Consider the following 9,307-nt stretch of genomic DNA (forward strand, 5'->3'; position numbering starts at 1 on the left):
ATAGAAATGTTAGAGATTCTTTAAAAAAGTGGGCCACTTTTCTACACGAATTCTATAGAAATCTATAACGGACCTCTATGAAACATTCTATAGAATGGCCTATAGAAATTCTCTAGATTTTTGTTCACAGAATTCTACAGAATTTTTTTTGTAACGAATTCTATAGACCAAGTTTTACCAGTTGAAAACAAGTTGATTATTCAGTAGCGACCAGCAATCAATAAAATTGCATGACATCTGGCTACTGACTATAATATTTATATAGACATTTGAAGCAAAATACAATGAGTATATTTTTAATTAAGTAGTGTGGAGATCTTACAAGCATACAAAATTATACATGTTTATACTGGTTAGTAAATTACATATATCTATATATCTATTTATGTCTTAAGTTACATGTTTAAAAAAATCGGGAAATATAATATATTTGTCAATGATTGACTAAGAAAATATAAATCACAAAATTGATGTTAATTGTCACATTTGCTTGGCAGATCATGATTTAATTTTCTGTGAAAACATGCAAATTATCATGAATATGCATAAGATACATATCTATAGAAAATAAAAAAATCTATAGAATTCTATACAAAAACTGATTTCTATAGACAACCTTAAACATTCTATAGAGAAGCGGGAACGCCATTTAAAAAAAATTCTAGAGAAATTTAGATCTATAAAAAAAACTTATTCTATAGACTTCCATAGAAGAAACCGATCTCTATAGACAACCGTAAAAATTCTATAGAAAAGCGGGGACGCCATTTTTTAAAATGAACTTTTCTATAGAAATTTAGATCTATAGGAAACTTATTCTATAGAATTCTATAGAGGAAACTGATTTCTATAGACAGCCTTAAAAATTATATAGAGAAGCGGGGACGCCATTTTTAAAAATGAACTTTTCTATAGAAATTTAGATCAGTTTCTATAGAAAACTTATTCTATAGAATTCTGTAGAAGAAACCGATCTCTATAGTCAAACGTAAAAATTCTATAGAGAAGCGGGGACGCCATTTTTAAAAATAAACTTTTCTCTAGAAATTTAGATCTATAGAAAACTTATTCTTTAGAATTCTGTAAAGGAAACCGATTTCTATAGACAACCGTAACAATTCTATAGAAAAAATGGGGACGCCATTTTTTAAATTAAATTTTCTATAGAAATTTAGATCTATAGAAAACTTTCTATAGAATTCTATAAAGGAAACTGATTTCTATAGACAACCGTAAAAATTCTATAAAAGCGGGGACGCCATTTTTAAAAAATGAACTTTTCTATAGAAATTTAGATCTGTATAAAACTTATTCTATAGAATTTTGTAGAGTAGACCGCTTTCTATAGAGAATCCTTAAAAGTTCTATAGAGAATCTGGAATTTTATAGAGCTCTATAGAATTCCATAAAACTTTTTTGTAAGTGATTCGCGTAGATAGGATCTTATTTTAGAGGCGGTAGTGAGCAAGCGCGAAGCGCACTCCCCTTATAAAGGGGATGGGTGAAAGGAAGCTTGGACGTTTCATTCTATTATAAGAGAAAGAAGACAATTCGTTGTACTGTTCTCGACTCTTAATCCTTGTCTGAATTCAGCTTTTCCCCTCCCGCGCGAAAGCTGTGACGTTTCATTAAATTATTAAAGAAAAAAAGACGATTCGTTGTATACAGTAACTGTTCTCGACTCTTAATGTTTGTCTGATTTCAGTTCCCCTTCCCCCTCCCGCTCGAAGCGCGGAAGCTTTGACGTTTCCGTAATTATAAGAGAATGAAGACGATTCGTTGTACCGTTCTCGACTCTTGATCCTTGTCTGAATGAAGTTTCCCCCTCCCGCGCGACGCGCGGAATCTTTGACGTTTCATTGAATTATCATAGAAAGAAGACGTACGATTCATTTACCGTTTGCGACTCTTAACCCTAATTGTCTGAATTCAGTTTTTTCCCTACAGCGTGAAGCGCGGAAGCTGCTAGTTATGTTTCCTTTAATTATTAGGGAAAGAAGACGATTCGTTGTACCGTTCTCGACTCTTATTCCTTATCTGAATTCAGTTCCCCCTCCCGCGCAAAGCGCGGAAGCTTTGACGTTTCCGAAAATTATGAGAGAAAGCAGACGATTCGTTGTTCTGTTCTCGACTCTTAATCCTTGTCTGAATGAAATTTACCCCACCCGTGCGAAGCGCGGAAGCTTTGGCGTTTCATTAAAATATTAGAGAAAAAAAGACTATTCGTTGTAACGTTCTTGACTATAAATCCATATTTGAACTTAGTTTCCCCGAAAATGTTAAACCTCTGATTTCTTTAGCTGATATTATAGGAAAGTGAAACTTATAGTATTATAGTTGCAGGAAAAAAAAAATTGTCGGCCGACCGATATTATACATCTCACTGACTTCGGAAAACTTCTGCATTGATATAGTACACGAGGATCAAGCAAAAATACCGACACTGCTGACCCGACACAGTAACATTATGTGTGTCTTTTTATTTGCTCCCTCGACGAGACGACTCCACCCAACAACCCCTTTCTCTTTTACTCCCACCCTTCCTGTCTCAGCTACCTCCCCCTATCTCTCATCTCTCTCCTTTTTCTCTCTTTTCTTCTCTTTTTTCCTTTTCTCCTTAGGCTTTCTTTACCTTTCTTAATTCCTCTCCTCCCTTTTTTCTAGTTCTTTTTTATCTTCTCTTTCCTTTCTTTTCCTTTCTTTCCTTTCTTTCCTTTCTTTCCTTTCTTTCCTTTCTTTCCTTTTTTCTCTTTTCTTTCCCTTTCCCTCTCTTTTTTCCCTCCCCTTTCCTGTTGTTTCTCGACGGCAGCGCAATTTACTGACAATATCCTGACAGGTGGGGGCGTCGCACCCCACCCCCCCCCCTTTGGAGACGCCCCTGGTTTCAATATGGAAATTGGTAGATATGGAATCAACTGGATTCAAGTTAAGAAAATTGCAATATTGCATTCATACATGCACCAGTTGGAATACCACTTGTCAACTTGAATCAACACCAGTTGGATCCAGTATATTGGAAACACCGCTAACTGGGACCAGTTGAAAAACCAGTTGACATATCTGATACCTGTAGATATTTCCAGTTAATCGAAAGCCAGCGCTGATTACCAGTAAATTTACCATACCCTTTGAAAACCAGTTGATACCAGATGAATATCCAGTAGAGACCAGTAATCTAATCTATAATCAACATTGGCATCTTAATTGCCATCAACTACTATATAGTATAGTAATAATGACTGCTATGAGAGACATATTATATTGTTTTTAAACGCTCAAGGGGGGTTACATGCATAAACGTGCTATCGCCCCGAGGCGTGCCGAGGGGTGATAGCACGAACATGTCATCTCCCCGAGAGCCTATAATATACAAATAATGAATGGTTATGAGTTCAATAATGAAAAACATTCATTATTTGTTTTATACAACATCGAAGAAGATCTAATAGATCGTTAATCAACAAATTATGCTTTACTCCTTATATTTAAGATAAATTAAAGTTGGAGTCAAGCCTTCTCGATTACATTTAGATTGTCTTGTGGCAGATTAGCCCTGTGCATGCTAAACAAGTTATCCAATAGATGCACGCAGGGATACGCGCACGGCAGAGAGGTTCGCAGTCTGCATATAACCAAAAATGCACGGCGAATATAACCAAAAATGCAGGCCCGTGCAATAACATCTGTTATACACCTACGTGGATCCTTGTCATTTGATTGGAGGATTGTTGGTCACATGATATCAATAGATGACCAACAATCCTCCAATCAAATGACAAGGATCCACGTAGGTGTTGTATAAAAACAATAATGCATGGCCGTACAGAGGATTTGTTTATGTTGGGGACCGGGGTAAAATGCAATGAATTGTTGATAATTTATTGCATTTTCTTTTTTTCTTTTTTTATTTGTGGAACTGCCCCCTACCCTAGCCCCCGCTGCGTACAGTCATGGTTCAGTGGCAAAGCAATGGCCTCGTAACTGTGAGGCCTAAGGATCAAAACCGTGTCGATGTGCTATTAGTGCCCTTTTGTGGGGCATTAATCCTCATTACTGTCATTTATGAGTTAAGGGCGTAGGTCCCCTATAGTTGATAAGCATATTAGCATACACATGCTTTAGCAGTCACGCAAAACAAACACTGGCAAATTATTATTCAATTAAATATGAGAATGTATATTTATTATTATTACCCGTATCAGACATCTGAGCTGGTCATTTACAAAACCGTATTGCCCTAGTTTTCACTAGCAGTGGGAACGGAGGGGTATATTCTTTGTATTTTCCTTGGTCTCCCTGCGCGTATTGACTTTGCGTGTAGAGACGAGTGAAAATATACCTTGGTATTTTCCACGGTCTCGCATTTTCATTGCGCATCTATTAATATTATGCGTACGAGAACCTGCGCACTTTGCGCGCACTCTATTGTGACGTAATAATCACACCAAATACACACTGTTTGTAGTGTATCGAAAATTTTGTCCAGCACTGGATGCACAGTGTTGGTTTGACAAAGTTTGTTCAGTTCTTGAGATTGTCATGGTGGATGTCTCTATTTGCTCTAGATGTCTGATTTGGATAACAATAAAAATATTGACTGGCTTTACTTTCGGGGGATATCAGAAATATTGACCGCGCTAAGACCATATTGCCCTCGTCTTTCGACTCGGGGCAATATGATCTGAGCTTGGTCAATATTTCTGATATACCCCTCAAGGCCAGTCAATATTATATAATTATCTAGATCTATTAGGAATAAATCATTGTCAAAATACGAATTCCATAAATTGGGGTAAAAAACAAATATTCCAACGTTATGAGCGACAGTGTAGGTAAAAAATGAATTTCTGTATAAAATATAATACAAGCGAATACCGTATCATCTCTTCCTCTCCCATTATTTTTTTAAAGTTTGTGCCATTTTTTTTGTAGAGCAATATAATAATCATATGAAAAACTTTCGTTCAGTGCTCCGCACGCATCGCACCGTGAGCTACAACACGTGAAATTCCTTACCATTTCATGCATTACCTACGCTAAATCACAGCAACAGCCTAACTGAACCCACTTTTAATACCGTCTCGGCCTGTGTTTTAAAGTTCAATGTTTTCTCTTTAAAATGATGTAAATTTGAAATAATTTCATTTATGGGGAAAGGTTGCACTTTTTGCTTTAAAATGATTAAACAAAAAAAAAACCTGGAAAGGTTGCACTTTTTGCTTTAAAATGTTAAAAAAACAACTTTCGCGACACTTTTTATATGGAGGTTAACCGATTTTCGCCCCAAAATCCGTCAACTCTCCATTATCTTGGCTGTAGAACTGATTCGATGGCCGAATTGCACCGTCTCGCATATCAAATTAAAGCAGAGGGTTCAACGATTCCAGTAACGTATCATTCATTTTGATTGGAAAAACGAAAAAGGTTGAACTTTTGCATCGAATGATTTGCTGTCTCTCATGTATGCTCCTTTTTGCGCACGAGCATGACATATGCTGCACTACACGAGTTCCATAGACGTACACATTAGCGTGCGAACTTTTGCGTTGCATGTGATTTGAAACAGCACGTTTCCTCTCGGAATGTTCTTCGAACCTGTCCATTTTGTGTAGTTATTTCTATCAATAGGTGAGTTTCAACCTTAAATATAGAAAGAAGAAGATATGTATACTGTAGTAATGGTAATTAAATGGTGATACATCATGGATTTGTTGTGTAATTTGCCAGTGACCATGAAGAAACACAAAGGATTTTGTAAAATTGTTCGTCGTAAACCTCAGACCCTGAGAGAGGAACATTCCATTTGATTGTGGGGTTAGATATATAATAAGTGAACTCCTTGATATTGAATTATCGACATGAATTCAATCTTCAACAGTTTTAAAGTCTTGTTATTGTTTTTGTGTCGTCTTAGAGTTTCATTAAAAGAGTACATGCAAATGAAATCGTCCTTGTTTTATGTTTATGTTATGAACAAGACCCATTCTCCCTGTTTTGTCATAATGGACGCACCTAGTGACCAGTTTACTCTCTGTGTTACGCGCCAGTGCACACTGCGGTACTTGGTGCGAACTTGAGCTCTGTGCAGAGTTGACCGGCTCGGTGAGCAATCCATTTTATGAACGAATTCGCCCAAAACTTTTCCATATATATAAGGCAAGGGTCGTGCTAAGTTACGTTTTTGCGTCTCGGACTCACCAAAAACCAAATTCACCCACACATTTTGCATAAGCAGTGCGTAATTGTATTCCGCAGGACGCATCACAAATTTCCAGGGTGGTTTCCGGAAGCTGGAGAAGAATCGCATTTTGGCATCATACTGCATGCTTATAATTTAATGATTTACACATGTGTTCATTATCAGTGACGGATCCAGGGGGGCCCGACCCCCCCCCCCCCCTCCCGTGAAAAAATAATGTAAAAACACGTTAATTTTACCTTTTTTTTATTTTTATTTTTATAGATGGGCCCCCTCCCCTAACGCTCAAGGGGGGGGGGTGCGATTTTTTCAAATTTTCGAGGGCCAAAAAAAAAATGGTGCTCGCTACCCTCTCTTCAAACTCTTTTTAATCACTCATGCGTAAACTATGCATCATTTATAAGCGTTGCATCAATTGAAAGAAGAGAATCTAAGCTTTACAAATATGTGTCATTTATTAATTATGATAGTAATTCAGTTATGATAAAACATCGATAGTTCTCGGTTTTGTTTTTTCCGGGACGCACTGTATAATACAAAAATTTTAAAGTTTCGTTTTTTTCTGAAACATCACATCTATTCTAACTCTTCCTGAATTATCAGTCTATTTACAACATTTCAGCAGTCACTGATCATGACACAACGATTCTCTTTTTTTCAAAGAAGAAAACAGAAATTCTGTAAATCTTAAAAAAAAGTGATTTTATCAATTTAATAATTAATATGAGATCAGTAATCCTTCTAGTTATTATTACCTTCTCCATTGAAGTCACTCCTGCTCATGTAGTCAGCCCCAAAATTCTCCTTACCTTTTATGGCTTCTACATGGTACTGGTAGGTTTGAAGGATAAGTGACCAGCGGAGTACTCTACCGCGTTAGCAACCTTTTCTCTCTTCGTCGCCAACAATGGTTCTTGGTCGACATCCAGAACGAACTTTCGTCCATACAAGTAGCGGGCTCGAACTTTTGCACAGCCCATACCACGGCCAAACATTCTCGTTCAATGGTCGAGTAATTACGCTCCCGGGGTAGTAATTTCCTGCTAGCATATGCCACGGGAATCTTCTCTCCATCACTTACCTGTAATAGAACAGCACCCAATCTGTTGTCAGACGCATCGGTTCCGAGGATGAACTCGCGATTGACATCTGGGAGATGGAGGATGGGGTCATTCGCAAGCCTAACTTTAAATGTCTGAAAAGCTTGCTCTTGTGTGTCTTTCCACTTGATCCGATTTGGCTTGCCTTGCTCCGTTAAGTGTTTGCTCGGTCAGAGGAACAGCTATAGCAGCGAAAATAGGCACAAATCTACGATAATAACCTGCGAGTCCCAGAAACGATCTCAATTACTGTTTCTTTGTCTCGGGTCTTAGCCTCTAAAATTTATTCAATCTTGTCATCGTTGGGCTTCAGACATCCTTTCATCACTTAATAATAAACACAATCTTCTCGAATCCTATGAAGCATTTGCTGGGCTTCGCCTTCACGTTTGCAGACCTCAGGCGCATCAGTTCTTCTCCTAGTACCTCCAAATGCTCTTCCCATGTTTCCGTATGAATGTGTATGTCATCAATGAAGTTGTCGACATGCTTCACCCCACGCAAGACTGTGCTCGATCATCACACGACTGAAGGATGCAGGCGCGTTGATCAGCACAAATGGCATCGTCTTAAATTGGTATCAACCATCTGGTGTCACTAAGGCAGGGTTTAGCTTCCTCTGTAAGAGGCACTTGCCAATAACCCTTTTTCATTTCATTTCATTTATTTATTTAAATACGGTAACTCTCTGAAGCCTAAACAGCTGTTTTTCAGAAAGTCCGTGTTAACTGAATACAAAATATACAAATTATATCACAAAAACCAGTAACGTAAGATCGAGTTTTGTGAAGTACTTATCCTTAGCTAACTTCGCAAAAATCTCTTCTAGATCTGGTATTGGCTCAGCATCAGGCACGGTGATTAATTAAGTTCAACTTGCGAAAATCGCTTTCACGAGCGCGATCGGAGATGCGTATGGCAACATTGATGGTTCGATGACGTCATATACTCTAACATCTCCTTGATCTCGTCCTTTACCTCTGTCGAAGTTCATGTGGTAAAGGGTATGGCCTGCTTCGAATAGGCCTGTCATCAGTAAACTTAATTTCATGAAAGCCTATCTTAGTCACACCTGGAACATCGGTGAATACATCACTTTAACTTCTGAGCAATTAGTGTTGAAGTTGCTCCTTCTGAAGTGCAGCAATCGTCTCACTCATGGCGACGTTGTCGACGGTTTGAGTCTGTCGAAGCTATTCATTGAAGGGGATCCTCCCTCAATGCCTTATTCCTCTATCACGGAAGTCGCCGCTATATCCAGCGTTGTTGGTTGATCAGCTTCTAGCATCTGATCTAGGTCTCGTCAAAGATACTTCTTCAAGAGATTTGCGTGGAATGTCGTCACCGTCTTCCCAGTGTCGATTCGGTAGTCCAACTTTCCTACAACATCAACAACACGGAAAAGACCCTTCCAATGCATCAACAGTTTATTTCGATCTGTAGGTAGTATAGCAGTACAACTTCGTCACCTACCTTGAATGTTCTGTTTCTTGCCTTCCTGTTGTATTGGATTCGGTACTTCTCGTGGGACTTTCGCAGTTCTCCATGGGCTAGCTCACATGTCTGCTTCAACTTGTCCTTGTCGACTTGGTCTCATGTTCTGTGTGCTTGTTAGTCCAGAGTTCCTTGATGACCATAAGCGGTCCTCGGACAACACGACCATACAGCAGTTCAAAGGGTGCAAATCCAGTACTGTCATGTGGCGTCTCCCTGTATGCGATCATGCATCAATGTACCTATCCCAGTCAGTCGGTCTCTCCTCGCACATCTTCTTTAAATCATCTTCAGAGTCCCTTTGAATCGTTCCACGCCGGGTGGTACGGAGTAGTCGTATAATGTATTATTGACGAAAAACGACTTACCCCTCGCATGAGGTCAGAGGTGAATTGTGCCCCTCTGTCTGTCAGCATCTTTTGTTGAAAATAATAATAATAATAAAAACGTTGCTTATGAAGCACTTATTACCACCAAGTCTCTAAGCGCTATAAGATGATAAGCGAAAAAATGC

This window comes from Strongylocentrotus purpuratus, unplaced genomic scaffold (genome assembly GCF_000002235.5).
Source record: "Strongylocentrotus purpuratus isolate Spur 01 unplaced genomic scaffold, Spur_5.0 spur5_contig_810, whole genome shotgun sequence".
In the NCBI taxonomy this organism is placed as follows: domain Eukaryota; kingdom Metazoa; phylum Echinodermata; class Echinoidea; order Camarodonta; family Strongylocentrotidae; genus Strongylocentrotus; species Strongylocentrotus purpuratus.